The sequence below is a fragment of the Pseudophryne corroboree genome, unplaced genomic scaffold (assembly GCF_028390025.1).
Source record: "Pseudophryne corroboree isolate aPseCor3 unplaced genomic scaffold, aPseCor3.hap2 scaffold_1128, whole genome shotgun sequence".
Taxonomy (NCBI): domain Eukaryota; kingdom Metazoa; phylum Chordata; class Amphibia; order Anura; family Myobatrachidae; genus Pseudophryne; species Pseudophryne corroboree.
The window spans coordinates 24032-48165 of NW_026967754.1; the positions used below are offsets into that span (position 1 = coordinate 24032).

The 24134-nt window shown below is 36.7% G+C and overlaps 3 non-coding genes across 3 annotated transcripts; all 3 read left to right on the forward strand.

The window, feature by feature from the left end:
• The first annotated feature begins 15090 nt into the window (after positions 1–15090).
• On the forward strand, positions 15091–15164 carry TRNAS-ACU (transfer RNA serine (anticodon ACU)). Its single transcript has one exon. It is a non-coding gene; the product is annotated as a tRNA-Ser (tRNA).
• A 5076-nt stretch (positions 15165–20240) lies between these two features.
• Positions 20241–20314, forward strand: TRNAY-AUA (transfer RNA tyrosine (anticodon AUA)). The gene has a single exon. It is a non-coding gene; the product is annotated as a tRNA-Tyr (tRNA).
• Positions 20315–21386: 1072 nt separating this feature from the next.
• Positions 21387–21460, forward strand: TRNAS-ACU (transfer RNA serine (anticodon ACU)). The gene has a single exon. It is a non-coding gene; the product is annotated as a tRNA-Ser (tRNA).
• The last annotated feature ends 2674 nt before the right edge of the window (positions 21461–24134 follow it).

A 24134-nucleotide genomic window follows, 5' to 3' on the forward strand; every position in this document is an offset into this window, starting at 1 on the left:
TAATTGACCTTGTTATCAGATTTTGGTGATCTTTAAGTAGACAAGTCAAATTTTCAAACCCCCTGTTATGGTGTAGGGTACCTGGCCTTCTCTGATGTAATCAGAGTTAGATTTGATTCAGTGATTTTATAAAAACAGATAGGAAGCACAATTTAGCAGTGGGTTGCAGAGAAAAAGAAATATGCTGGCAAAAAAAATCCAATTGAGTGATTAAACAGCTCTTCATTTTCTGGCTTTATTTTTATGCTAACAAATTTGTTCTCTGAAAAGTGTCCACAAAGCCAAGTCTCTGATTAACACCTTTGTAGGGATGGTTTTTCACCTATTACTAAATTAAACTTGCTTCATTGGAAAGGCAGCAAGATGCATCCTCATTTCAATTTCTACTGAAATAATACAGGTTGACACCAGGAAACATTAACGCCACTGCATCCTTGCTGCTTTCTCATGTGGAAGTCTGTTTAATGTGAAAACAAGGTGATATCTAATTAGCACACAGGTAAGGAATTAAGAAAATCTTTATTTAAGGGTGAAGATGTTTCTCACAAAATCGTTGCCCCAATGCATCATTGAAATTCAAGCTGGAAAGATGATTTTAATATATCACTTGTACATTTTGTATTGCTCTTCTGGTGACAATGTAGTTTGTTTTTGTCAATTACCCTTTTAATAATAGGGTAAAGAAAATTAAGTGGATTTTTTAAAGAAAACTATACTGTCAATATACTATTCAAACAAATTAAAATGGTAAAAGTTATTGTACTTCAAGTAAAAATAAAAGAGCAAAAATATCAATCCCAGTTTTGATTACTTAAATTAACAAAAAAAATGCATATAGCAAAGGATAGTTTCAATCTGCCTACCGCTGGGTTATGGGCCCAGCATGCTTCCATTGCTGTACTCTGCTGCACATGTAAGTGCAAGAGATCCTGAAGCACTCACTCATCATGGGAAAGTACCAATGTGTTTCTTCGTTGGTTGATGGAAGAAACATCTTACAAAAACTCTCCAGATTATTGACTTTTTAAAGTTTTTCAAGGAAACGTTTTAGATGAATGCTTATTAGCCTTTGTCAGTATGGACTTTTGCAAAGTGTCTCTGTGGCGCAATCAGTTAGTGCGTATGGCTATTAACCAAAAGGTTGGTGGTTCAATCCCACCCAGGGACGTAATTGACCTTGTTATCAGATTTTGGTGATCTTTAAGTAGACAAGTCAAAATTTCAAACCCCCTCTTATGGTGTAGGGTACCTGGCCTTCTCTGATGTAATCAGAGTTAGATTTGATTCAGTGATTTTATAAAAACAGCTAGGAAGCACAATTTAGCAGTGGGTTGCAGAGAAAAAGAAATATGCTGGCAAAAAAATCCAATTGAGTGATTAAACAGCTCTTCATTTTCTGGCTTTATTTTTATGCTAACAAATTTGTTCTCTGAAAAGTTTCCACAAAGCCAAGTCTCTGATTAACACCTTTGTAAGGATGGTTTTTCACCTATTACTAAATTAAACTTGCTTCATTGGAAGGCAGCAAGATGCATCCTTATTTCAATGTCTACTGAAATAATACAGGTTGACACCAGGAAACATTAACGCCACTGCATACTTGCTGCTTTCTCATGTGGAAGTCTGTTTAATGTGAAAACAAGGTGATATCTAATTAGCACACAGGTAAGGAATTAAGAAAATCTTTATTTAAGGGTGAAAATGTTTCTCACAAAATCGTTGCCCCAATGCATCATTGAAATTCAAGCTGGAAAGATGATTTTAATATATCACTTGTACATTTTGAATTGCTCTTCTGGTGACAATGTAGTTTGTTTTTGTCAATTACCATTTTAATAATAGGGTAAAGAAAATTAAGTGGATTTTTAAAAGAAAACAATACTTTCAATATACTATTAAAACAAATTAAAATGGTAAAAGTTATTGTACTTTAATGAAAAATAAAAGAGCAAAAATATCAATCCCAGTTTTGGATTACTTTAATTAACAAAAAAAATGCATATAGCAGAGGATAGTTTTAATCTGCCTACCTCTGGGTTATGGGCCCAGCATGCTTCCATTGCAGTACTCTGCTGCACATGTAAGTGCAAGAGATCCTGAAGCACTCACTCATCATGGGAAAGTACCAATGTGTTTCTTTGTTGGTGGATGGAAGAAACATCTTACAAAAACTCTCCAGATTATTGACTTTTTAAAGTTTTTCTAGGAAACGTTTTAGATGAATGCTTATTAGCCTATGTCAGTAAGTACTTTTGCAAAGTGTCTCTGTAACGCAATCAGTTAGTGTGTACGGCTATAAACCAAAAGGTTGGTGGTTCAATCCCACCCAGGCACGTAATTGACCTTGTTATCAGATTTTGGTGATCTTTAAGTAGACAAGTCAAAATTTCAAACCCCCTCTTATGGTGTAGGGTACCTGGCCTTCTCTGATGTAATCAGAGTTAGATTTGATTCAGTGATTTTATAAAAACAGCTAGGAAGCACAATTTAGCAGTGGGTTGCAGAGAAAAAGAAATATGCTGGCAAAAAAATCCAATTGAGTGATTAAACAGCTCTTAATTTTCTGGCTTTATTTTTATGCTAACAAATTTGTTCTCTGAAAAGTGTCCACAAAGCCAAGTCTCTGATTAACACATTTGTAGGGATGGTTTTTCACCTATTACTAAATTAAATTTGCTTCATTGGAAAGGCAGCAAGATGCATCCTCATTTCAATGTCTACTGAAATAATACGGGTTGACACCAGGAAACATTAACGCCACTGCATCCTTGCTGCTTTCTCATGTGGAAGTCTGTTTAATGTGAAAACAAGGTGATATCTAATTAGCACACAGGTAAGGAATTAAGAAAATCTTTATTTAAGGGTGAAGATGTTTCTCACAAAATCGTTGCCCCAATGCATCATTGAAATTCAAGCTGGAAAGATGATTTTAATATATCACTTGTACATTTTGTATTGCTCTTCTGGTGACAATGTAGTTTGTTTTTGTCAATTACCATTTTAATAATAGGGTAAAGAAAATTAAGTGGATTTTTGAAAGAAAACAATACTGTCAATATACTATTAAAACAAATTAAAATGGTAAAAGTTATTGTACTTTAAGTAAAAATAAAAGAACCAAAATATCAATCCCAGTTTTGGATTACTTTAATTAACAAAAAAAAAATGCATATAGCAGAGGATAGTTTCAATCTGCCTACCTCTGGGTTATGGGCCCAGCATGCTTCCATTGCAGTACTCTGCTGCACATATAAGTGCAAGAGATCCTGAAGCACTCACTCATCATGGGAAAGTACCAATGTGTTTCTTCGTTGGTTGATGGAAGAAACATCTTACAAAAACTCTCCAGATTATTGACTTTTTAAAGTTTTTCTAGGAAACGTTCTAGATGTATGCTTATTAGCCTTTGTCAGTATGTAATTTTTACAAAGTGTCTCTGTGGCGCAATTGGTTAGTGTGTCTGGCTACTAACCAAAAGGTTGGTGATTCAATCCCACCCAGGGACGTAATTGACCTTGTTATCAGATTTTGGTGATCTTTAAGTAGACAAGTCAAAATTTCAAACCCCCTGTTATGGTGTAGGGTACCTGGCCTTCTCTGATGTAATCAGAGTTAGATTTGATTCAAGGATTTCATAAAAACAGATAGGAAGCACAATTTAGCAGTGGGTTGCAGAGAAAAAGAAATATGCTGGCAAAAAAAATCCAATTGAGTGATTAAACAGCTCTTCATTTTCTGGCTTTATTTTTATGCTAACAAATTTGTTCTCTGAAAAGTGTCCACAAAGCCAAGTCTCTGATTAACACCTTTGTAGGGATGGTTTTTCACCTATTACTAAATTAAACTTGCTTCATTGGAAAGGCAGCAAGATGCATCCTCATTTCAATTTCTACTGAAATAATACAGGTTGACACCAGGAAACATTAACGCCACTGCATCCTTGCTGCTTTCTCATGTGGAAGTCTGTTTAATGTGAAAACAAGGTGATATCTAATTAGCACACAGGTAAGGAATTAAGAAAATCTTTATTTAAGGGTGAAGATGTTTCTCACAAAATCGTTGCCCCAATGCATCATTGAAATTCAAGCTGGAAAGATGATTTCAATATATCACTTGTACATTTTGTATTGCTCTTCTGGTGACAATGTAGTTTGTTTTTGTCAATTACCCTTTTAATAATAGGGTAAAGAAAATTAAGTGGATTTTTTAAAGAAAACTATACTGTCAATATACTATTCAAACAAATTAAAATGGTAAAAGTTATTGTACTTCAAGTAAAAATAAAAGAGCAAAAATATCAATCCCAGTTTTGATTACTTAAATTAACAAAAAAAATGCATATAGCAAAGGATAGTTTCAATCTGCCTACCGCTGGGTTATGGGCCCAGCATGCTTCCATTGCTGTACTCTGCTGCACATGTAAGTGCAAGAGATCCTGAAGCACTCTCTCATCATGGGAAAGTACCAATGTGTTTCTTCGTTGGTTGATGGAAGAAACATCTTACAAAAACTCTCCAGATTATTGACTTTTTAAAATTTTTCAAGGAAACGTTTTAGATGAATGCTTATTAGCCTTTGTCAGTATGGACTTTTGCAAAGTGTCTCTGTGGCGCAATCAGTTAGTGTGTATGGCTATTAACCAAAAGGTTGGTGGTTCAATCCCACCCAGGGACGTAATTGACCTTGTTATCAGATTTTGGTGATCTTTAAGTAGACAAGTCAAAATTTCAAACCCCCTGTTATGGTGTAGGGTACCTGGCCTTCTCTGATGTAATCAGAGTTAGATTTGATTCAGTGATTTTATAAAAACAGCTAGGAAGCACAATTTAGCAGTGGGTTGCAGAGAAAAAGAAATATGCTGGCAAAAAAATCCAATTGAGTGATTAAACAGCTCTTCATTTTCTGGCTTTATTTTTATGCTAACAAATTTGTTCTCTGAAAAGTTTCCACAAAGCCAAGTCTCTGATTAACACCTTTGTAAGGATGGTTTTTCACCTATTACTAAATTAAACTTGCTTCATTGGAAAGGCAGCAAGATGCATCCTCATTTCAATGTCTACTGAAATAATACAGGTTGGCACCAGGAAACATTAACGCCACTGCATCCTTGCTGCTTTCTCATGTGGAAGTCTGTTTAATGTGAAAACAAGGTGATATCTAATTAGCACACAGGTAAGGAATTAAGAAAATCTTTATTTAAGGGTGAAAATGTTTTTCACAAAATCGTTGCCCCAATGCATCATTGAAATTCAAGCTGGAAAGATGATTTTAATATATCACTTGTACATTTTGTATTGCTCTTCTGGTGACAATGTAGTTTGTTTTTGTCAATTACCATTTTAATAATAGGGTAAAGAAAATTAAGTGGATTTTTAAAAGAAAACAATACTTTCAATATACTATTAAAACAAATTAAAATGGTAAAAGTTATTGTACTTTAATGAAAAATAAAAGAGCAAAAATATCAATCCCAGTTTTGGATTACTTTAATTAACAAAAAAAATGCATATAGTAGAGGATAGTTTCAATCTGCCTACCTCTGGGTTATGGGCCCAGCATGCTTCCATTGCAGTACTCTGCTGCACATATAAGTGCAAGAGATCCTGAAGCACTCACTCATCATGGGAAAGTACCAATGTGTTTCTTCGTTGGTTGATGGAAGAAACATCTTACAAAAACTCTCCAGATTATTGACTTTTTAAAGTTTTTCTAGGAAACGTTCTAGATGTATGCTTATTAGCCTTTGTCAGTATGTAATTTTTACAAAGTGTCTCTGTGGCGCAATTGGTTAGTGTGTCTGGCTACTAACCAAAAGGTTGGTGATTCAATCCCACCCAGGGACGTAATTGACCTTGTTATCAGATTTTGGTGATCTTTAAGTAGACAAGTCAAAATTTCAAACCCCCTGTTATGGTGTAGGGTACCTGGCCTTCTCTGATGTAATCAGAGTTAGATTTGATTCAAGGATTTCATAAAAACAGATAGGAAGCACAATTTAGCAGTGGGTTGCAGAGAAAAAGAAATATGCTGGCAAAAAAAATCCAATTGAGTGATTAAACAGCTCTTCATTTTCTGGCTTTATTTTTATGCTAACAAATTTGTTCTCTGAAAAGTGTCCACAAAGCCAAGTCTCTGATTAACACCTTTGTAGGGATGGTTTTTCACCTATTACTAAATTAAACTTGCTTCATTGGAAAGGCAGCAAGATGCATCCTCATTTCAATTTCTACTGAAATAATACAGGTTGACACCAGGAAACATTAACGCCACTGCATCCTTGCTGCTTTCTCATGTGGAAGTCTGTTTAATGTGAAAACAAGGTGATATCTAATTAGCACACAGGTAAGGAATTAAGAAAATCTTTATTTAAGGGTGAAGATGTTTCTCACAAAATCGTTGCCCCAATGCATCATTGAAATTCAAGCTGGAAAGATGATTTCAATATATCACTTGTACATTTTGTATTGCTCTTCTGGTGACAATGTAGTTTGTTTTTGTCAATTACCCTTTTAATAATAGGGTAAAGAAAATTAAGTGGATTTTTTAAAGAAAACTATACTGTCAATATACTATTCAAACAAATTAAAATGGTAAAAGTTATTGTACTTCAAGTAAAAATAAAAGAGCAAAAATATCAATCCCAGTTTTGATTACTTAAATTAACAAAAAAAATGCATATAGCAAAGGATAGTTTCAATCTGCCTACCGCTGGGTTATGGGCCCAGCATGCTTCCATTGCTGTACTCTGCTGCACATGTAAGTGCAAGAGATCCTGAAGCACTCTCTCATCATGGGAAAGTACCAATGTGTTTCTTCGTTGGTTGATGGAAGAAACATCTTACAAAAACTCTCCAGATTATTGACTTTTTAAAATTTTTCAAGGAAACGTTTTAGATGAATGCTTATTAGCCTTTGTCAGTATGGACTTTTGCAAAGTGTCTCTGTGGCGCAATCAGTTAGTGTGTATGGCTATTAACCAAAAGGTTGGTGGTTCAATCCCACCCAGGGACGTAATTGACCTTGTTATCAGATTTTGGTGATCTTTAAGTAGACAAGTCAAAATTTCAAACCCCCTCTTATGGTGTAGGGTACCTGGCCTTCTCTGATGTAATCAGAGTTAGATTTGATTCAGTGATTTTATAAAAACAGCTAGGAAGCACAATTTAGCAGTGGGTTGCAGAGAAAAAGAAATATGCTGGCAAAAAAATCCAATTGAGTGATTAAACAGCTCTTCATTTTCTGGCTTTATTTTTATGCTAACAAATTTGTTCTCTGAAAAGTTTCCACAAAGCCAAGTCTCTGATTAACACCTTTGTAAGGATGGTTTTTCACCTATTACTAAATTAAACTTGCTTCATTGGAAAGGCAGCAAGATGCATCCTCATTTCAATGTCTACTGAAATAATACAGGTTGGCACCAGGAAACATTAACGCCACTGCATCCTTGCTGCTTTCTCATGTGGAAGTCTGTTTAATGTGAAAACAAGGTGATATCTAATTAGCACACAGGTAAGGAATTAAGAAAATCTTTATTTAAGGGTGAAAATGTTTCTCACAAAATCGTTGCCCCAATGCATCATTGAAATTCAAGCTGGAAAGATGATTTTAATATATCACTTGTACATTTTGTATTGCTCTTCTGGTGACAATGTAGTTTGTTTTTGTCAATTACCATTTTAATAATAGGGTAAAGAAAATTAAGTGGATTTTTAAAAGAAAACAATACTTTCAATATACTATTAAAACAAATTAAAATGGTAAAAGTTATTGTACTTTAATGAAAAATAAAAGAGCAAAAATATCAATCCCAGTTTTGGATTACTTTAATTAACAAAAAAAATGCATATAGTAGAGGATAGTTTCAATCTGCCTACCTCTGGGTTATGGGCCCAGCATGCTTCCATTGCAGTACTCTGCTGCACATATAAGTGCAAGAGATCCTGAAGCACTCACTCATCATGGGAAAGTACCAATGTGTTTCTTCGTTGGTTGATGGAAGAAACATCTTACAAAAACTCTCCAGATTATTGACTTTTTAAAGTTTTTCTAGGAAACGTTCTAGATGTATGCTTATTAGCCTTTGTCAGTATGTAATTTTTACAAAGTGTCTCTGTGGCGCAATTGGTTAGTGTGTCTGGCTACTAACCAAAAGGTTGGTGATTCAATCCCACCCAGGGACGTAATTGACCTTGTTATCAGATTTTGGTGATCTTTAAGTAGACAAGTCAAAATTTCAAACCCCCTGTTATGGTGTAGGGTACCTGGCCTTCTCTGATGTAATCAGAGTTAGATTTGATTCAAGGATTTCATAAAAACAGATAGGAAGCACAATTTAGCAGTGGGTTGCAGAGAAAAAGAAATATGCTGGCAAAAAAAATCCAATTGAGTGATTAAACAGCTCTTCATTTTCTGGCTTTATTTTTATGCTAACAAATTTGTTCTCTGAAAAGTGTCCACAAAGCCAAGTCTCTGATTAACACCTTTGTAGGGATGGTTTTTCACCTATTACTAAATTAAACTTGCTTCATTGGAAAGGCAGCAAGATGCATCCTCATTTCAATTTCTACTGAAATAATACAGGTTGACACCAGGAAACATTAACGCCACTGCATCTTTGCTGCTTTCTCATGTGGAAGTCTGTTTAATGTGAAAACAAGGTGATATCTAATTAGCACACAGGTAAGGAATTAAGAAAATCTTTATTTAAGGGTGAAGATGTTTCTCACAAAATCGTTGCCCCAATGCATCATTGAAATTCAAGCTGGAAAGATGATTTTAATATATCACTTGTACATTTTGTATTGCTCTTCTGGTGACAATGTAGTTTGTTTTTGTCAATTACCCTTTTAATAATAGGGTAAAGAAAATTAAGTGGATTTTTTAAAGAAAACTATACTGTCAATATACTATTCAAACAAATTAAAATGGTAAAAGTTATTGTACTTCAAGTAAAAATAAAAGAGCAAAAATATCAATCCCAGTTTTGATTACTTAAATTAACAAAAAAAATGCATATAGCAAAGGATAGTTTCAATCTGCCTACCGCTGGGTTATGGGCCCAGCATGCTTCCATTGCTGTACTCTGCTGCACATGTAAGTGCAAGAGATCCTGAAGCACTCACTCATCATGGGAAAGTACCAATGTGTTTCTTTGTTGGTGGATGGAAGAAACATCTTACAAAAACTCTCCAGATTATTGACTTTTTAAAGTTTTTCTAGGAAACGTTTTAGATGAATGCTTATTAGCCTATGTCAGTTAGGACTTTTGCAAAGTGTCTCTGTGGCGCAATCAGTTATTGTGTACGGCTATAAACCAAAAGGTTGGTGGTTCAATCCCACCCAGGCACGTAATTGACCTTGTTATCAGATTTTGGTGATCTTTAAGTAGACAAGTCAAAATTTCAAACCCCCTCTTATGGTGTAGGGTACCTGGCCTTCTCTGATGTAATCAGAGTTAGATTTGATTCAGTGATTTTATAAAAACAGCTAGGAAGCACAATTTAGCAGTGGGTTGCAGAGAAAAAGAAATATGCTGGCAAAAAAATCCAATAGAGTGATTAAACAGCTTTTCATTTTCTGGCTTTATTTTTATGCTAACAAATTTGTTCTCTGAAAAGTGTCCACAAAGCCAAGTCTCTGATTAACACATTTGTAGGGATGGTTTTTCACCTATTACTAAATTAAATTTGCTTCATTGGAAAGGCAGCTAGATGCATCCTCATTTCAATGTCTACTGAAATAATACGGGTTGACACCAGGAAACATCAACGCCACTGCATCCTTGCTGCTTTCTCATGTGGAAGTCTGTTTAATGTGAAAACAAGGTGATATCTAATTAGCACACAGGTAAGGAATTAAGAAAATCTTTTTTTTTAAGGGTGAAGATGTTTCTCACAAAATCGTTGCCCCAATGCATCATTGAAATTCAAGCTGGAAAGATGATTTTAATATATCACTTGTACATTTTGTATTGCTCTTCTGGTGACAATGTAGTTTGTTTTTGTAAATTACCCTTTTAATAATAGGGTAAAGAAAATTAAGTGGATTTTTTAAAGAAAACTATACTGTCAATATACTATTAAAACAAATTAAAATGGTAAAAGTTATTGTACTTTAAGTAAAAATAAAAGAGCAAAAATATCAATCCCAGTTTTGATTACTTAAATGAACAAAAAAAATACATATAGCAAAGGATAGCTTCAATCTGCCTACCTCTGGGTTATGGGCCCAGCATGCTTCCATTGCAGTACTCTGCTGCACATGTAAGTGCAAGAGATCCTGAAGCACTCAGTCATCATGGGAAAGTACCAATGTGTTTCTTCGTTGGTTGATGGAAGAAACATCTTACAAAAACTCTCCAGATTATTGACTTTTTAAAGTTTTTCTAGGAAACGTTCTAGATGAATGCTTATTAGCCTTTGTCAGTATGAACTTTTGCAAAGTGTCTTTGTGGCGCAATCAGTTAGTGTGCACGGCTATTAACCAAAAGGTTGGTAGTTCAATCCCACCCAGGGACGTAATTGACCTTGTTATCAGATTTTGGTGATCTTTAAGTAGACAAGTCAAAATTTCAAACCCCCTGTTATGGTGTAGGGTACCTGGCCTTCTCTGATGTAGTTAGATTTGATTCAGTGATTTTATAAAAACAGCTAGGAAGCACAATTTAGCAGTGGGTTGCAGAGAAAAAGAAATATGCTGGCAAAAAAAATCCAATTGAGTGATTAAACAGCTTTTCATTTTCTGGCTTTATTTTTATGCTAACAAATTTGTTCTCTGAAAAGTGTCCACAAAGCCAAGTCTCTGATTAACACATTTGTAGGGATGGTTTTTCACCTATTACTAAATTAAACTTGCTTCATTGGAAAGGCAGCAAGATGCATCCTCATTTCAATGTCTACTGAAATAATACAGGTTGACACCAGGAAACATTAACGCCACTGCATCCTTGCTGCTTTCTCATGTGAAAGTCTGTTTAATGTGAAAACAAGGTGATATCTAATTAGCACACAGGTAAGGAATTAAGAAAATCTTTATTTAAGGGTGAAAATGTTTCTCACAAAATCGTTGCCCCAATGCATCATTGAAATTCAAGCTGGAAAGATGATTTTAATATATCACTTGTACATTTTGTATTGCTCTTCTGGTGACAATGTAGTTTGTTTTTGTCAATTACCATTTTAATAATAGGGTAAAGAAAATTAAGTGGATTTTTGAAAGAAAACAATACTGTCAATATACTATTAAAACAAATTAAAATGGTAAAAGTTATTGTACTTTAAGTAAAAATAAAAGAGCCAAAATATCAATCCCAGTTTTGGATTACTTAAATAAACAAAAAAAAATGCATATAGCAGAGGATAGTTTCAATCTGCCTACCGCTGGGTTATGGGCCCAGCATGCTTCTATTGCTGTACTCTGCTGCACATGTAAGTGCAAGAGATCCTGAAGCACTCACTCATCATGGGAAAGTACCAATGTGTTTCTTCGTTGGTTGATGGAAGAAACATTTTACAAAAACTCTCCAGATTATTGACTTTTTAAAGTTTTTCTAGGAAACGTTTTAGATGAATGCTTATTAGCCTTTGTCAGTAAGGACTTTTGCAAAGTGTCTTTGTGGCGCATTCAGTTAGTGTGCACGGCTATTAACCAAAAGGTTGGTGGTTCAATCCCACCCAGGGACGTAATTGACCTTGTTATCAGATTTTGGTGATCTTTAAGTAGACAAGTCAAAATTTCAAATCCCCCTGTTCTGGTGTAGGGTACCTGGCCTTCTCTGATGTAATCAGAGTTAGATTTGATTCAGTGATTTTATAAAAACAGCTAGGAAGCACAATTTAGCAGTGGGTTGCAGAGAAAAAGAAATATGCTGGCAAAAAAAATCCAATTGAGTGATTAAACAGCTCTTAATTTTCTGGCTTTATTTTTATGCTAACAAATTTGTTCTCTGAAAAGTGTCCACAAAGCCAAGTCTCTGATTAACACCTTTGTAAGGATGGTTTTTAACCTATTACTAAATTAAACTTGCTTCATTGGAAAGGCAGCAAGATGCATCCTCATTTCAATGTCTACTGAAATAATACAGGTTGACACCAGGAAACATTAACGCCACTGCATCCTTGCTGCTTTCTCATGTGGAAGTCTGTTTAATGTGAAAACAAGGTGATATCTAATTAGCACACAGGTAAGGAATTAAGAAAATCTTTATTTAAGGGTGAAAATGTTTCTCACAAAATCGTTGCCCCAATGCATCATTGAAATTCAAGCTGGAAAGATGATTTTAATATATCACTTGTACATTTTGTATTGCTCTTCTGGTGACAATGTAGTTTGTTTTTGTCAATTACCCTTTTAATAATAGGGTAAAGAAAATTAAGTGGATTTTTTAAAGAAAACTATACTGTCAATATACTATTCAAACAAATTAAAATGGTAAAAGTTATTGTACTTCAAGTAAAAATAAAAGAGCAAAAATATCAATCCCAGTTTTGATTACTTAAATTAACAAAAAAAAATGCATATAGCAAAGGATAGTTTCAATCTGCCTACCTCTGGGTTATGGGCCCAGCATGCTTCCATTGCAGTACTCTGCTGCACATGTAAGTGCAAGAGATCCTGAAGCACTCACTCATCATGGGAAAGTACCAATGTGTTTCTTCGTTGGTTGATGGAAGAAACATTTTACAAAAACTCTCCAGATTATTGACTTTTTAAAGTTTTTCTAGGAAACGTTCTAGATGTATGCTTATTAGCCTTTGTCAGTATGTACTTTTTGGGAAGTGTCTCTGTGGCGCAATCGGTTAGTGTGTCCGGCTACTAACCAAAAGGTTGGTGGTTCAATCCCAACCAGGGACGTAATTGACCTTGTTATCAGATTTTGGGGATCTTTAAGTAGACAAGTCAAAATTTCAAACCCCCTGTTATGGTGTAGGGTACCTGGCCTTCTCTGATGTAGTTAGATTTGATTCAGTGATTTTATAAAAACAGCTAGGAAGCACAATTTAGCAGTGGGTTGCAGAGAAAAAGAAATATGCTGGCAAAAAAAATCCAATTGAGTGATTAAACAGCTCTTCATTTTCTGGCTTTATTTTTATGCTAACAAATTTGTTCTTTGAAAAGTGTCCACAAAGCCAAGTCTCTGATTAACACCTTTGTAGGGATGGTTTTTCACCTATTACTAAATTAAACTTGCTTCATTGGAAAGGCAGCAAGATGCATCCTCAATTCAATGTCTACTGAAATAATACAGGTTGACACCAGGAAACATTAACGCCACTGTATCCTTGCTGCTTTCTCATGTGGAAGTCTTTTTAATGTGAAAACAAGGTGATATCTAATTAGCACACAGGTAAGGAATTAAGAAAATCTTTATTTAAGGGTGAAGATGTTTCTCACAAAATCGTTGCCCCAATGCATCATTGAAATTCAAGCTGGAAAGATGATTTTAATATATCACTTGTACATTTTGTATTGCTCTTCTGGTGACAATGTAGTTTGTTTTTGTCAATTACCATTTTAATAATAGGGTAAAGAAAATTAAGTGGATTTTTGAAAGAAAACAATACTGTCAATATACTATTAAAACAAATTAAAATGGTAAAAGTTATTGTACTTTAAGTAAAAATAAAAGAGCCAAAATATCAATCCCAGTTTTGGATTACTTTAATTAACAAAAAAAAATGCATATAGCAGAGGATAGTTTCAATCTGCCTACCGCTGGGTTATGGGCCCAGCATGCTTCCATTGCTGTACTCTGCTGCACATGTAAGTGCAAGAGATCCTGAAGCACTCACTCATCATGGGAAAGTACCAATGTGTTTCTTCGTTGGTTGATGGAAGAAACATTTTACAAAAACTCTCCAGATTATTGACTTTTTAAAGTTTTTCTAGGAAACGTTTTAGATGAATGCTTATTAGCCTTTGTCAGTATGTACTTTTGCAAAGTGTCTTTGTGGCGCAATCAGTTAGTGTGCACGGCTATTAACCAAAAGGTTGGTGGTTCAATCCCACCCAGGGACGTAATTGACCTTGTTATCAGATTTTGGTGATCTTTAAGTAGACAAGTCAAAATTTCAAATCCCCCTGTCCTGTGTAGGGTACCTGGCCTTCTCTGATGTAATCAGAGTTAGATTTGATTCAGTGATTTTATAAAAACAGCTAGGAAGCACAATTTAGCAGTGGGTTGCAGAGAAAAAGAAATATGCTGGCAAAAAAAATCCAATTGAGTGATTAAACAGCTCTTAATTTTCTGGCTTTATTTTTATGCTAACAAATTTGTTCTCTGAAAAGTGTCCACAAAGCCAAGTCTCTGATTAACACCTTTGTAAGGATGGTTTTTCACCTATTACTAAATTAAACTTGCTTCATTGGAAAGGCAGCAAGATGCATCCTCATTTCAATGTCTACTGAAATAATACAGGTTGACACCAGGAAACATTAACGCCACGTGGAAGTCTGTTTAATGTGAAAACAAGGTGATATCTAATTAGCACACAGGTAAGGAATTAAGAAAATCTTTATTTAAGGGTGAAAATGTTTCTCACAAAATCGTTGCCCCAATGCATCATTGAAATTCAAGCTGGAAAGATGATTTTAATATATCACTTGTACATTTTGTATTGCTCTTCTGGTGACAATGTAGTTTGTTTTTGTCAATTACCATTTTAATAATAGGGTAAAGAAAATTAAGTGGATTTTTAAAAGAAAACAATACTTTCAATATACTATTAAAACAAATTAAAATGGTAAAAGTTATTGTACTTTAATGAAAAATAAAAGAGCAAAAATATCAATCCCAGTTTTGGATTACTTTAATTAACAAAAAAAATGCATATAGCAGAGGATAGTTTTAATCTGCCTACCTCTGGGTTATGGGCCCAGCATGCTTCCATTGCAGTACTCTGCTGCACATGTAAGTGCAAGAGATCCTGAAGCACTCACTCATCATGGGAAAGTACCAATGTGTTTCTTCGTTGGTTGATTTAAGAAAATTCTTACAAAAACTCTCCAGATTATTGACTTTTTAAAGTTTTTCTAGGAAACGTTCTAGATTAATGCTTATTAGCCTTTGTCAGTATGTACTTTTTGCAAAGTGTCTCTGTGGTGCAATCGGTTAGTGTGTCTGGCTACTAACCAAAAGGTTGGTGGTTCAATCCCACCCAGGGACATGATTGACATTGTGATCAGGTTTTGGTGATATTTAAGTAGACAAGTCAAAATTTCAAACCCCCTCTTTTGGTGTAGGGTACCTGGCCTTCTCTGATGTAATCGGAGTTAGATTTGATTCAGTGATTTTATAAAAAACAGCTAGGAAGCACAATTTAGCAATGGGTTGCAGAGAAAAAAGTATGCTGGTAGAAAAATCCAATTGAGTGATTAAACAGCTCTTCATTTTCTGCCTTTATTTTTATGCTAACAAATTTGTTCTCTGAAAAGTGTCCACAAAGCCAAGTCTCTGATTAACACCTTTGTAAGGATGGTTTTTCACCTATTACTAAATTAAACTTGCTTCATTGGAAAGGCAGCAAGATGCATCCTCATTTCAATGTCTACTGAAATAATACAGGTTGACACCAGGAAACATTAACGCCACTGCATCCTTGCTGCTTTCTCATGTAGAAGTCTGTTTTATGTGAAAACAAGGTGACATGTAATTAGCACACAGGTAAGGAATTAAGAAAATCTTTATTTAAGGGTGAAGATGTTTCTCACAAAATCGTTGCCCCAATGCATCATTGAAATTCAAGCTGGAAAGATGATTTTAATATATCACTTGTACATTTTGTATTGCTCTTCTGGTGACAATGTAGTTTGTTTTTGTCAATTACCCTTTTAATAATAGGGTAAAGAAAATTAAGTGGATTTTTTAAAGAAAACTATACTGTCAATATACTATTAAAACAAATTAAAATGGTAAAAGTTATTGTACTTTAAGTAAAAATAAAAGAGCAAAAATATCAATCCCAGTTTTGATTACTTAAATTAACAAAAAAAAATGCATATAGCAAAGGATAGTTTCAATTAGAGATGAGCGCCTGAAATTTTTCGGGTTTTGTGTTTTGGTTTTGGGTTCGGTTCCGCGGCCGTGTTTTGGGTTCGACCGCGTTTTGGCAAAACCTCACCGAATTTTTTTTGTCGGATTCGGGTGTGTTTTGGATTCGGGTGTTTTTTTTCAAAAAACCCTAAAAAAACAGCTTAAATCATAGAATTTGGGGGTCATTTTGATCCCATATTATTATTAACCTCAAAAACCATAATTTCCACTCATTTTCAGTCTATTCTGAATACCTCACACCTCACAATATTATTTTTAGTCCTAAAATTTGCACCAAGGTCGCTGGATGACTAAGCTAAGCGACACTAGTGGCCGACACAAACACCTGGCCCATCTAGGAGTGGCACTGCAGTGTCACGCAGGATGTCCCTTCCAAAAAACCCTCCCCAATCAGCACATGATGCAAAGAAAAAAAGAGGTGCAATGAGGTAGCTGACTGTGTGAGTAAGATTAGCGACCCTAGTGGCCGACACAAACACCGGGCCCATTTAGGAGTGGCACTGCAGTGTCACGCAGGATGTCCCTTCCAAAAAACCCTCCCCAATCAGCACATGACGCAAAGAAAAAAAGAGGCGCAATGAGGTAGCTGACTGTGTGAGTAAGATTAGCGACCCTAGTGGCCGACACAAACACCGGGCCCATTTAGGAGTGGCACTGCAGTGTCACGCAGGATGTCCCTTCCAAAAAACCTTCCCCAATCAGCACATGACGCAAAGAAAAAAAGAGGCGCAATGAGGTAGCTGACTGTGTGAGTAAGATTAGCGACCCTAGTGGCCGACACAAACACCGGGCCCATTTAGGAGTGGCACTGCAGTGTCACGCAGGATGTCCCTTCCAAAAAACCCTCCCCAATCAGCACATGACGCAAAGAAAAAAAGAGGCGCAATGAGGTAGCTGACTGTGTGAGTAAGATTAGCGACCCTAGTGGCCGACACAAACACCGGGCCCATTTAGGAGTGGCACTGCAGTGTCACGCAGGATGTCCCTTCCAAAAAACCCTCCCCAATCAGCACATGACGCAAAGAAAAAAAGAGGCGCAATGAGGTAGCTGACTGTGTGAGTAAGATTAGCGACCCTAGTGGCCGACACAAACACCGGGCCCATTTAGGAGTGGCACTGCAGTGTCACGCAGGATGTCCCTTCCAAAAAACCCTCCCCAATCAGCACATGACGCAAAGAAAAAAAGAGGCGCAATGAGGTAGCTTACTGTGTGAGTAAGATTAGCGACCCTAGTGGCCGACACAAACACCGGGCCCATTTAGGAGTGGCACTGCAGTGTCACGCAGGATGTCCCTTCCAAAAAACCCTCCCCAATCAGCACATGACGCAAAGAAAAAAAGAGGCGCAATGAGGTAGCTGACTGTGTGAGTAAGATTAGCGACCCTAGTGGCCGACACAAACACCGGGCCCATTTAGGAGTGGCACTGCAGTGTCACGCAGGATGTCCCTTCCAAAAAACCCTCCCCAATCAGCACATGACGCAAAGAAAAAAAGAGGCGCAATGAGGTAGCTGACTGTGTGAGTAAGATTAGCGACCCTAGTGGCCGACACAAACACCGGGCCCATTTAGGAGTGGCACTGCAGTGTCACGCAGGATGTCCCTTCTAAAAAACCCTCCCCAAACAGCACATGACGCAAAGAAAAATAAAAGAAAAAAGAGGTGCAAGATGGAATTGTCCTTGGGCCCTCCCACCCACCCTTATGTTGTATAAACAAAACAGGACATGCACACTTTAACCAACCCATCATTTCAGTGACAGGGTCTGCCACACGACTGTGACTGATATGACGGGTTGGTTTGGACCCCCCCCCAAAAAAGAAGCAATTAATCTCTCCTTGCACAAACTGGCTCTACAGAGGCAAGATGTCCACCTCATCATCACCCTCCGATATATCACCGTGTACATCCCCCTCCTCACAGATTATCAATTCGTCCCCACTGTAAACCACCATCTCAGCTCCCTGTGTACTTTGTGGAGGCAATTGCTGCTGTGTAGGGTACCTGGCCTTCTCTGATGTAATCAGAGTTAGATTTGATTCAGTGATTTTATAAAAACAGCTAGGAAGCACAATTTAGCAGTGGGTTGCAGAGAAAAAGAAATATGCTGGCAAAAAAAATCCAATTGAGTGATTAAACAGCTCTTAATTTTCTGGCTTTATTTTTATGCTAACAAATTTGTTCTCTGAAAAGTGTCCACAAAGCCAAGTCTCTGATTAACACCTTTGTAAGGATGGTTTTTAACCTATTACTAAATTAAACTTGCTTCATTGGAAAGGCAGCAAGATGCATCCTCATTTCAATGTCTACTGAAATAATACAGGTTGACACCAGGAAACATTAACGCCACTGCATCCTTGCTGCTTTCTCATGTGGAAGTCTGTTTAATGTGAAAACAAGGTGATATCTAATTAGCACACAGGTAAGGAATTAAGAAAATCTTTATTTAAGGGTGAAAATGTTTCTCACAAAATCGTTGCCCCAATGCATCATTGAAATTCAAGCTGGAAAGATGATTTTAATATATCACTTGTACATTTTGTATTGCTCTTCTGGTGACAATGTAGTTTGTTTTTGTCAATTACCATTTTAATAATAGGGTAAAGAAAATTAAGTGGATTTTTGAAAGAAAACAATACTGTCAATATACTATTAAAACAAATTAAAATGGTAAAAGTTATTGTACTTTAAGTAAAAATAAAAGAGCCAAAATATCAATCCCAGTTTTGGATTACTTAAATTAACAAAAAAAAATGCATATAGCAGAGGATAGTTTCAATCTGCCTACCGCTGGGTTATGGGCCCAGCATGATTCTATTGCTGTACTCTGCTGCACATGTAAGTGCAAGAGATCCTGAAGCACTCACTCATCATGGGAAAGTACCAATGTGTTTCTTCGTTGGTTGATGGAAGAAACATTTTACAAAAACTCTCCAGATTATTGACTATTTAAAGTTTTTCTAGGAAACGTTTTAGATGAATGCTTATTAGCCTTTGTCAGTAAGGACTTTTGCAAAGTGTCTTTGTGGCGCATTCAGTTAGTGTGCACGGCTATTAACCAAAAGGTTGGTGGTTCAATCCCACCCAGGGATGTAATTGACCTTGTTATCAGATTTTGGTGATCTTTAAGTAGACAAGTCAAAATTTCAAATCCCCCTGTTCTGGTGTAGGGTACCTGGCCTTCTCTGATGTAATCAGAGTTAGATTTGATTCAGTGATTTTATAAAAACAGCTAGGAAGCACAATTTAGCAGTGGGTTGCAGAGAAAAAGAAATATGCTGGCAAAAAAAATCCAATTGAGTGATTAAACAGCTCTTAATTTTCTGGCTTTATTTTTATGCTAACAAATTTGTTCTCTGAAAAGTGTCCACAAAGCCAAGTCTCTGATTAACACCTTTGTAAGGATGGTTTTTAACCTATTACTAAATTAAACTTGCTTCATTGGAAAGGCAGCAAGATGCATCCTCATTTCAATGTCTACTGAAATAATACAGGTTGACACCAGGAAACATTAACGCCACTGCATCCTTGCTGCTTTCTCATGTGGAAGTCTGTTTAATGTGAAAACAAGGTGATATCTAATTAGCACACAGGTAAGGAATTAAGAAAATCTTTATTTAAGGGTGAAAATGTTTCTCACAAAATCGTTGCCCCAATGCATCATTGAAATTCAAGCTGGAAAGATGATTTTAATATATCACTTGTACATTTTGTATTGCTCTTCTGGTGACAATGTAGTTTGTTTTTGTCAATTACCATTTTAATAATAGGGTAAAGAAAATTAAGTGGATTTTTGAAAGAAAACAATACTGTCAATATACTATTAAAACAAATTAAAATGGTAAAAGTTATTGTACTGTAAGTAAAAATAAAAGAGCCAACATATCAATCCCAGTTTTGGATTACTTTAATTAACAAAAAAAAAATGCATATAGCAGAGGATAGTTTCAATCTGCCTACCTCTGGGTTATGTGCCCAGCATGCTTCCATTGCTGTACTCTGCTGCACATGTAAGTGCAATAGATCCTGAAGCACTCACTCATCATGGGAAAGTACCAATGTGTTTCTTCGTTGGTTGATGGAAGAAACATCTTACAAAAACTCTCCAGATTATTGACTTTTTAAAGTTTTTCTAGGAAACGTTTTAGATGAATGCTTATTAGCCTTTGTCAGTATGTACTTTTGCAAAGTGTCTCTGTGGCGCAATCAGTTAGTGTGTATGGCTATAAACCAAAAGGTTGGTGGTTCAATCCCACCCAGGGACGTAATTGACCTTGTTATCAGATTTTGGTGATCTTTAAGTAGACAAGTCAAAATTTCAACCCCCCTCTTATGGTGTAGGGTACCTGGCCTTCTCTGATGTAATCAGAGTTAGATTTGATTCAGTGATTTTATAAAACAGCTAGGAAGCACAATTTAGCAGTGGGTTACAGAGAAAAAGAAATATGCTGGCAAAAAAATCCAATTGAGTGATTAAACAGCTCTTCATTTTCTGGCTTTATTTTTATGCTAACAAATTTGTTCTCTGAAAAGTGTCCACAAAGCCAAGTCTCTGATTAACACCTTTGTAAGGATGGTTTTTCACCTATTACTAAATTAAACTTGCTTCATTGGAAAGGCAGCAAGATGCATCCTCATTTCAATGTCTACTGAAATAATACAGGTTGACACCAGGAAACATTAACGCCACGTGGAAGTCTGTTTAATGTGAAAACAAGGTGATATCTAATTAGCACACAGGTAAGGAATTAAGAAAATCTTTATTTAAGGGTGAAAATGTTTCTCACAAAATCGTTGCCCCAATGCATCATTGAAATTCAAGCTGGAAAGATGATTTTAATATATCACTTGTACATTTTGTATTGCTCTTCTGGTGACAATGTAGTTTGTTTTTGTCAATTACCATTTTAATAATAGGGTAAAGAAAATTAAGTGGATTTTTAAAAGAAAACAATACTTTCAATATACTATTAAAACAAATTAAAATGGTAAAAGTTATTGTACTTTAATGAAAAATAAAAGAGCAAAAATATCAATCCCAGTTTTGGATTACTTTAATTAACAAAAAAAATGCATATAGCAGAGGATAGTTTTAATCTGCCTACCTCTGGGTTATGGGCCCAGCATGCTTCCATTGCAGTACTCTGCTGCACATGTAAGTGCAAGAGATCCTGAAGCACTCACTCATCATGGGAAAGTACCAATGTGTTTCTTCGTTGGTTGATTTAAGAAAATTCTTACAAAAACTCTCCAGATTATTGACTTTTTAAAGTTTTTCTAGGAAACGTTCTAGATTAATGCTTATTAGCCTTTGTCAGTATGTACTTTTTGCAAAGTGTCTCTGTGGTGCAATCGGTTAGTGTGTCTGGCTACTAACCAAAAGGTTGGTGGTTCAATCCCACCCAGGGACATGATTGACATTGTGATCAGGTTTTGGTGATATTTAAGTAGACAAGTCAAAATTTCAAACCCCCTCTTTTGGTGTAGGGTACCTGGCCTTCTCTGATGTAATCGGAGTTAGATTTGATTCAGTGATTTTATAAAAAACAGCTAGGAAGCACAATTTAGCAATGGGTTGCAGAGAAAAAAATATGCTGGTAGAAAAATCCAATTGAGTGATTAAACAGCTCTTCATTTTCTGCCTTTATTTTTATGCTAACAAATTTGTTCTCTGAAAAGTGTCCACAAAGCCAAGTCTCTGATTAACACCTTTGTAAGGATGGTTTTTCACCTATTACTAAATTAAACTTGCTTCATTGGAAAGGCAGCAAGATGCATCCTCATTTCAATGTCTACTGAAATAATACAGGTTGACACCAGGAAACATTAACGCCACTGCATCCTTGCTGCTTTCTCATGTAGAAGTCTGTTTTATGTGAAAACAAGGTGACATGTAATTAGCACACAGGTAAGGAATTAAGAAAATCTTTATTTAAGGGTGAAGATGTTTCTCACAAAATCGTTGCCCCAATGCATCTTTGAAATTCAAGCTGGAAAGATGATTTTAATATATCACTTGTACATTTTGTATTGCTCTTCTGGTGACAATGTAGTTTGTTTTTGTCAATTACCCTTTTAATAATAGGGTAAAGAAAATTAAGTGGATTTTTTAAAGAAAACTATACTGTCAATATACTATTAAAACAAATTAAAATGGTAAAAGTTATTGTACTTTAAGTAAAAATAAAAGAGCAAAAATATCAATCCCAGTTTTGATTACTTAAATTAACAAAAAAAAATGCATATAGCAAAGGATAGTTTCAATTAGAGATGAGCGCCTGAAATTTTTCGGGTTTTGTGTTTTGGTTTTGGGTTCGGTTCCGCGGCCGTGTTTTGGGTTCGACCGCGTTTTGGCAAAACCTCACCGAATTTTTTTTGTCGGATTCGGGTGTGTTTTGGATTCGGGTGTTTTTTTTCAAAAAACCCTAAAAAAACAGCTTAAATCATAGAATTTGGGGGTCATTTTGATCCCATATTATTATTAACCTCAAAAACCATAATTTCCACTCATTTTCAGTCTATTCTGAATACCTCACACCTCACAATATTATTTTTAGTCCTAAAATTTGCACCAAGGTCGCTGGATGACTAAGCTAAGCGACACTAGTGGCCGACACAAACACCTGGCCCATCTAGGAGTGGCACTGCAGTGTCACGCAGGATGTCCCTTCCAAAAAACCCTCCCCAATCAGCACATGATGCAAAGAAAAAAAGAGGTGCAATGAGGTAGCTGACTGTGTGAGTAAGATAAGCGACCCTAGTGGCCGACACAAACACCGGGCCCATTTAGGAGTGGCACTGCAGTGTCACGCAGGATGTCCCTTCCAAAAAACCCTCCCCAATCAGCACATGACGCAAAGAAAAAAAGAGGCGCAATGAGGTAGCTGACTGTGTGAGTAAGATTAGCGACCCTAGTGGCCGACACAAACACCGGGCCCATTTAGGAGTGGCATTGCAGTGTCACGCAGGATGTCCCTTCCAAAAAACCCTCCCCAATCAGCACATGACGCAAAGAAAAAAAGAGGCGCAATGAGGTAGCTGACTGTGTGAGTAAGATTAGCGACCCTAGTGGCCGACACAAACACCGGGCCCATTTAGGAGTGGCACTGCAGTGTCACGCAGGATGTCCCTTCCAAAAAACCCTCCCCAATCAGCACATGACGCAAAGAAAAAAAGAGGCGCAATGAGGTAGCTGACTGTGTGAGTAAGATTAGCGACCCTAGTGGCCGACACAAACACCGGGCCCATTTAGGAGTGGCACTGCAGTGTCACGCAGGATGTCCCTTCCAAAAAACCTTCCCCAATCAGCACATGACGCAAAGAAAAAAAGAGGCGCAATGAGGTAGCTGACTGTGTGAGTAAGATTAGCGACCCTAGTGGCCGACACAAACACCGGGCCCATTTAGGAGTGGCACTGCAGTGTCATGCAGGATGTCCCTTCCAAAAAACCCTCCCCAATCAGCACATGACGCAAAGAAAAAAAGAGGCGCAATGAGGTAGCTGACTGTGTGAGTAAGATTAGCGACCCTAGTGGCCGACACAAACACCGGGCCCATTTAGGAGTGGCACTGCAGTGTCACGCAGGATGTCCCTTCCAAAAAACCCTCCCCAATCAGCACATGACGCAAAGAAAAAAAGAGGCGCAATGAGGTAGCTGACTGTGTGAGTAAGATTAGCGACCCTAGTGGCCGACACAAACACCGGGCCCATTTAGGAGTGGCACTGCAGTGTCACGCAGGATGTCCCTTCCAAAAAACCCTCCCCAATCAGCACATGACGCAAAGAAAAAAAGAGGCGCAATGAGGTAGCTGACTGTGTGAGTAAGATTAGCGACCCTAGTGGCCGACACAAACACCGGGCCCATTTAGGAGTGGCACTGCAGTGTCACGCAGGATGTCCCTTCCAAAAAACCCTCCCCAATCAGCACATGACGCAAAGAAAAAAAGAGGCGCAATGAGGTAGCTGACTGTGTGAGTAAGATTAGCGACCCTAGTGGCCGACACAAACACCGGGCCCATTTAGGAGTGGCACTGCAGTGTCACGCAGGATGTCCCTTCTAAAAAACCCTCCCCAAACAGCACATGA